This window comes from Moschus berezovskii, chromosome 4, assembly GCF_049115385.1.
Source record: "Moschus berezovskii isolate FMDL1 chromosome 4, NW_MosBer_1.0, whole genome shotgun sequence".
Taxonomy (NCBI): domain Eukaryota; kingdom Metazoa; phylum Chordata; class Mammalia; order Artiodactyla; family Moschidae; genus Moschus; species Moschus berezovskii.
This window is the reverse complement of record NC_142463.1, coordinates 58709926-58717130: the sequence shown is the minus strand read 5'-3', so window position 1 is coordinate 58717130 and position 7205 is coordinate 58709926. Positions and strand designations below refer to the sequence as shown.

Sequence of the window (7205 nt, the reverse complement as noted above, 5' to 3'; positions counted from 1 at the left end):
ATAATATACATGTTTCAATCCATTCTCCCAAATTATCCCACCCTCGCCCTCTCCCACAGAGTCTGAAAGACTGCTCCACACATCCGCGTCTCTGCTATTGTCGCGTATACAAGGTTATCGTTATCCTCTTGCTATATTCCATATATATGAGTTAATATACTGTAGTGGTGTTTTCCTTTCTGGCTTACTTCATTCTGTATAATAGGCTCCAGTTTTATCCACCTCATTAGAACTAATTCAAATGTATTCTTTTTAATTGCTGAGTAGTGACTTCCCTGGTGGCTCAGATGGCAAAGCATCTGCCTGAAATGCAGGAGACCCAGGTTCGATCCCTGGGTCGGGAAGATCCCCTGGGGAAGGAAATGGCAACACACTCCAGTACTCTTGCCTGGAAAATCCCATTGACTGGTAGACTACAGTCCATGGGGTCGCAAGGAGTCAGACACGACTGAGTGACTTCACTCCATTGTGTAAATGTACCACAGCTTTCTTATCCATTTGTCTGCAGATGGACATCTAGGTTGCTTCCATGTCCTGGCTATAATAAACAGTGCTGCAATGAACATTGGAGTACATGTGTCTCTTTCAATTCTGGTTTCCTCGGTGTGTATGCCCAGGAGTGCAATTGCTGGATCGTATGGCAGTTCTATTTCCAGTTTTTTAAGGAATCTCCACACTGTTCTCCCTAGTGATTATACTAGTTTGCATTCCCACCAACAGTGTAAGAGGGTTCCCTTTTCTCCACAACCTCTCCAGCATTTATTGCTTGTAGACTTTTGGATAGTAGCCATTCTGACTGGCATGAAATGGTACCTCATTGTGGTTTTAATTTGCATTTCTCTGATTATGAGTGATGTTGATCATCTTTTCATGTGTTTGTTAGCCATCTTTATGTCTTCTTTGGAGAAATGTCTGTTTAGTTCTTTGGTCCATTTTTTGATTGGGTCGTTTATTTTTCTGGAATTGAGCTGCAGGAGTTGCTTGCATATTTTTGAGATTAATCCTTTATCAGTTGCTTCATTTGCTATTATTTTCTCCCAATCTGAAGGCTGTCTTTTCACCTTGCTTATAGTTTCCTTTGCTGTGCAGAAGATTTTGCTTAGGTGCCATTTGTTTATTTTTGCTTTTATTTCCAATATTCTGGGAGGTGGGTCATGGAGGATCCTGCTGTGATTTATGTCGGAGAGTGTTTTGGCTATGTTCTCTTCTAGGAGTTTTATAGTTTCTGGTCTTACATTTAGATCTTTAATCCATTTTGAGTTTATTTTTGTGTATGGTGTTAGGGAGTGTTCTAGTTTCATTCTTTTACAAGTGGCTGACCAGTTTTCCCAGCACCACTTGTTAAAGAGATTGTCTTTTCTCCATTGAATATTCTTGCCTCCCTTGTCAAAAATAAGGTGTCCATAGGTGCGTGGATTTATCTCTGGGTTTTCTATTTTGTTCCATTGATCTGTATTTCTGTCTTTATGCCAGTACCATACTGTCTTGATGACTGTGGCTTTGTAGTAGAGCCTGAAGTCTGGCAGGTTGATTCCCCCAGTTCCATTCTTCTTTCTCAAGATTGCTTTGGCTATTCGAGGTTTTTTGTATTTCCATACAAATTGTGAAGTTATTTGTTCTAGCTCTGTGAAAAACACTGTTGGTAGCTTGATAGGGATTGCATTGAACTTATAAATTACTTTGTGTAATATATTCAATTTCACAATATTTATTCTTCCAATCCATGAACATGGTATATTTCTCCATCTATTAGTGTCATCTCTGATTTCTTTCACCAATGTTTTATAGTTTTCTATATATAGGTCTTTTGTTTCTTTGGGTAGATGTATTCCTAAGTATTTTATTCTTTTCATTGCAATGGTGAATGGAATTGTTTCCTTAATTTCTCTTTCTATTTTCTCATTATTAGTGTATAGGAATGCAAGGGATTTCTGTATGTTGATTTTATAATCTGCAACTTTACTATATTCATTGATTAGCTCTAGTAGTTTTCTGGTAGAATCTTTGGGGTTTTCTGTGTAGAGGATCATGTCATCTGCAAACAGTGAGAGTTTTACTTCTTTTCCAGTCTGGATTTGTTTTATTTCTTTTCTGCTCTGATTGCTGTGGCCAAAACTTCCAAAACTATGTTGAACAGTAGTGGTAAGAGTGGGCACCCTTGTCTTGTTCCTGACTTTAGGGGAAATGCTTTCAACTTTTCATGATTGAGGATAATATTTGCTGTGGGTTTATTATATATGGCTTTTATTATGTTGAGATATGTTTCTTCTATTCCTGCTTTCTGGAGGGTTTTTTTTATAATAAATGGATGTTGAATTTTGTCAAAGGCTTTCTCTTCATTTATTGAGATAATCATATGGTTTTTATCTTTCAATTTGTTAATGTGGCGTATCACATTGATTGATTTGCAAATATTAAAGAATACTTGCATCCCTGGGATAAAGCCCACTTGGGCATGATGTATGATCTTTTTAATGTGTTGTTGGATTCTGATTGCTAGAATTTTGTTAAGGATTTTTGCATCTATGTTCATCAGTGATATTGGCCTGAAGTTCTCTTTTTTTGTGGCATCTTTGTCAGGTTTTGGGATTAGGGTGATGGTGGCCTCATAGAATGAGTTAGGAAGTTTACCTTCCTCTGCAATTTTCTGGAAGAGTTTGAGTTGTATCCAAACCCATGTCTTTTCTGCTGTTTGGTTGTTCTACCTGTTTTTGTATTATGGAGATAGTAAAGTTTCCTCTTGCCAGTTAGTTTGTTTTAAATTTTTATTTTTAGCAAATACCTGATTTCAGATAAAAACATTATGGTAAATATCTACCAAAGTTCTATCAAAGTTGTTATAATTCCTTGCTAATATGATTTGCAATATTTCTTTTCTAATAAGGAGATGTGGGAATACACATGAAAAAATGGTCCATAGTGTTCTTTTTTTTCTTACTCTTGGCATTTCAAGAAAGGATGTTACTATTATCTTCCTCAAAGGACAGGAAAACAAATAATCTTTTTGGGGTGAACCATCACACTTGTGAGATCCTGGTAAGGATCAGCCGCTTATCATGGCTTATAACACATATTTGATAGAGATTCCTAAAGAAACTCAATCGGTAGTGATAGAAACTTTTTATGAATCTGACCTTTAAACTAGCAGAGTGGGCAATAACCATTAACAGATCAAATATGAGAAATTTCAGGTGTGGAATAAGCCCTGACAGGAAATATTTCATCAGCCTAAGCTCTTGAACAATCACTGACAGACCTTGGAGGCCATTCTGTAGGCACCCTTCTCCTTACACTCTGTGATAAGGATGATAGGTTGCTTCTTTTATCATTGCCCTCCTTAGCTCAATGTTCAGTTAAAAGATCAAATTGACTCAAGTGTACCATAATTCTGAGAAAATTACCATTGTGAGGTGACCCAGTTTTTTCATTATTGCTGTAGAGTGGGAGTCCTGATAGGGAAAGAAACTTAAATACTCAATCCTATATTTTTCTAGGCTTTGTGTACTGTATAATGGCATTTCATATTCTTTTAGCCAGAGGCCAGGTTCCTTAAATCTGCTTTTCCAGTTGTTAAGTGTATCTCACAGCTTTAGGTTTAAGGTTGTTGTGAAGCTGGTAAGTGGGAGGCAGATAAAAATAGTTATTGGTGTGGTATGAACAGAGTTACTCTTTTAATACTTTTCACTGACCACATTTTGACTTACAGCTCTGTCCATTCCTTTGATGCAGCTGCCAATTAACCAGTCTCTTATGAAAGAATAATAGGATGCCTACTAATATAATTAATAGATGACACACTGTATCATCAAAGACTAGTTCCTCCAAATGGGTTTATTTCCTGACTTGTGACTGTAGCAACTAAAGATCCAGTTGTTGCTGAAATTAAAAACCCCGTTAGTGACACATTTGGGAATGGCTTTAATATGGACATTTTTTCTGAACTGTGGGAAGAAAATCACTGGATATTGCTCTGTCAGTGGCAATGATCCCTGAACTCTTTTAGTGAACTATCCATCAACATTGCCTGTTTGGAGGGGAACATAAATTGTGTGAATCATCTAGTACCCAATGAAGACTAACAAGTAGTAATAAGCAAAGCTGAAGTGCAGGTTTGTAACTACAGGGAAATAAGACTGGGTACTAAACAAGAAGAAAATATTTGAGTTTTCTTCATAACAGCTACTTCTGTCTTCTTACTTACGAAGTTTTATTTCCTTTGCACTCTTGTACTTTCATCCTGATGACATGGCTATTATTTTATAGCAGTTTCAAGCAGTTAATTAATGAACTGCACACAAGTGACATGACACCACCTTGCCCAATTATCTCAAGCATCTATTTTTACAATACAAAGCACTGCCGCTTTGTGAATTGTCTCTGTTCGCAAATTGGCTCAGGAGGCAGTTACTTTAATAGCCAATACAATGCAACAGTAGTGCCACACTGGTGACACAGAGTAATTGTAAATCACCATGTGAGATCTCATAAAGCTCACCATAAAAGCCTGGTGATATCACATAATAAAAAACTCTTTTCTACTGAGTTAAGCAGCTATCGCTCAATTTACCATGTAGTCTCATGGGCCCCCAGCTCATTAGCTCATCTAGGATGGGATGTGGCAAGAGGGTATGATGACCACCCAGAACCAAAGAGTCACTAGTGCTTTTTTAAAAGTTTCCTTGATATGCTTTATAAAATAAAGAAACTTCTATTGTTAGATTTTTATATTTCAAGTTGGTTCAAGAAGCTTTATCTTCCCACTGTTTTTCTCTCTAATCTGTTTTCTTCCTTCTGGTCCCCAGTGTTCTTAGACATGTAGCACTCTTACACCCATCATCTGTCTGTTCAGTTTAAATGTCATGTGACTACATTGATTTTCATTTAGAGCTTGTCACAATGGTCCTTGTTTACTTAAAACTCATCATAAGTATAAAATATTGCTAATGTTGTGCCCAGAAGCAAAACATTACTTTTGAGTAAACCACAAGTAAATTCTACAGGTTATTTTTTGCATAAACAAAACTCACCATGGTAATAACATACTTTCCTGACATTAATAATAAAATATATAGGTATACGGAAGCAGTGTCAAGTTGAGAGTCAAGACCTCCACCATGTCCCACCTCTGCTTTCTTTGCCAGTGCTGCAGCCAGCCCCTGAAACTGAATCACTCCATGGAGCCCTCCCAGGAACCTGGAGCTTTGATGCTCATCTCTGCTCAGGGAGAGACAAGAGAAACACAGGAGGGAGGTCCTCCGTCCAAGGAGGAGGCAAACTTTGAAAATTTACAGGATGGTGCCTTTTGCAGGACTCCTCACCCTCCCAGTGGTGGGATGTCCTGGAACTATTCCAACTTCACACTGCTTGGGAGGTTGGAGCCCCGGAGGAGTCTTGACAGCATCCAGAAGACTATTAGGGACAATTTTGGCATCCTTTCTGGTGAAAGAGAGGTGGACCACCCGCTGTGTGTGGGCTGTACTGACTATCTTTTAGAGGTACTGGACATTGAGCTCGCCATCACAGAATCTGACGTTCAGAACTACAAACGCTATTTGGAGACCAGGGAGTGGAAGAGTGAGGATGAGAGGGAGATGCTGCAGGAGAAGCTGAAGGGCCTGGAGTTGGAGGAAGCGAGGCTACTCCAGGAAGTGGCAGAGGTAGAAAAGAACCAAGAAAGGGTACCAGCCGATCTTGAGGCAGCCCAGGCAGAGACTAAGATGCTGCAGCAGCAGGAAAAGCAGTACTGGAAGGACTACAGTAAACTGAAATGGCAACAATTAGAACTACATGAGGAGCTGAGCAGTGTGGAGATGCGACTACAGTACGCCCAGATCCAGTGGAACCAGTTGGAGAAAACCGATGTCTTTAACGCCACCTTTAAGATCTGGCAAGACAGCCCCTTAACCATCATCAATAACTTCAGATTGGGCTGCCTCCCCACTGTCCCTGTGTGCTGGAGTGAGATCAACGCGGCCTGGGGACAGACAGCCTTGCTGCTCCTTGCCCTGGCCAATACAATTGGACTGGAGTTTCAGAGGTACCGTCTCATCCCCTGCGGAAACCATTCTTACCTGAGGTCTTTAATAGATGACTGTGCCGAGTTGCCGTTGTTCTCTAGTGGGAAGCAGAATGTTTTCTTACATAACAAATTTGATCAGGCTATGACGGCTTTCCTGGACTGCGTGCAGCAGTTCAAAGAAGCGGCTGAGAGAGGTGAGTCGGGTCTCTGTTTGCCCTACAAAATTGATGTGAAGAAAGGCCTGATGGAAGACCCTGGAAGCAGCAGTGGATTCTATTCCATCAGAACCCACTTGAACACGGAGGAGGACTGGACAAAGGCACTCAAGTTCATGCTTATAAATTTTAAGTGTAGTCTCACTTGGGTCTCCTTAAGGTATGGTCGAAAATAACTTATTCTACCCGGGAGAGATTATTTTTTTGATTTAATATGTTTTATTTGTGAAAATGTTATCAGATAAAATTTAAAACTGAAAAAAAAATAAAATAAAATATATAGGTATACTCTGTCATTAATATATTTAATAAAATAGGTTAGAGTGTTCATATGGATTTGGTAGGACTAAAATTCCAAAATTTTATCACCAAAAATATACAACTAGTAGTATTAGTACAATCTTTGTCATTTGTGACATGATTTTACACTACATTTATATTTCTCCAGCAAAATCATTTGTATAAGGCTAAAGTATTTCATATGAATGATTAAAATTATTCTTTATATAGCAGAATTATTTACAAAATAGGAAGTCTGGAGTATAATTTCCTGCTATCTACCAAAGTGTCAATAAAAAATGCTGTGTATGTCGTATAGAGTTCAAATTGCCTGTGCTATCTAACATTTGCTCTTTTCTTATCATTTATGAATATTGCTTCCTATTTTCTAATAAGATACTTTGAAGTGCTTTATTTATTGTTTTGAACTCTACCTGTCTACCATACTCTACCACAGTTTTTAAAAATTTTGTTTATAATAGTTATTTAATGGATACTTATTAAGAGTCTTTTTCAAGCAAAAGTACCCAAACTTGCTTTTCGAAGTAGTGTTTGCATTTATGAGTAGTCACTTTAGGAAACCATATATGCCAAAAAATATTTCTGTAAACTTTTGAAACTCCTCTCTTGAACTTATCTTTAGAAAAGTTTTTAATTCATGCAGGAAAGCCATACCTAGCTTTTATTTTAGC

The 7205-nt window shown here is 38.2% G+C and overlaps 1 non-coding gene and 1 pseudogene across 1 annotated transcript; both read left to right on the top strand.

Annotated features, from left to right (window-relative positions):
- The first annotated feature begins 272 nt into the window (after positions 1 to 272).
- Positions 273 to 344, top strand: TRNAF-GAA (transfer RNA phenylalanine (anticodon GAA)). The gene has a single exon. It is a non-coding gene; the product is annotated as a tRNA-Phe (tRNA).
- Positions 345 to 5114: 4770 nt separating this feature from the next.
- Positions 5115 to 6410, top strand: LOC129540359 (beclin-2 pseudogene; annotated as a pseudogene).
- The last annotated feature ends 795 nt before the right edge of the window (positions 6411 to 7205 follow it).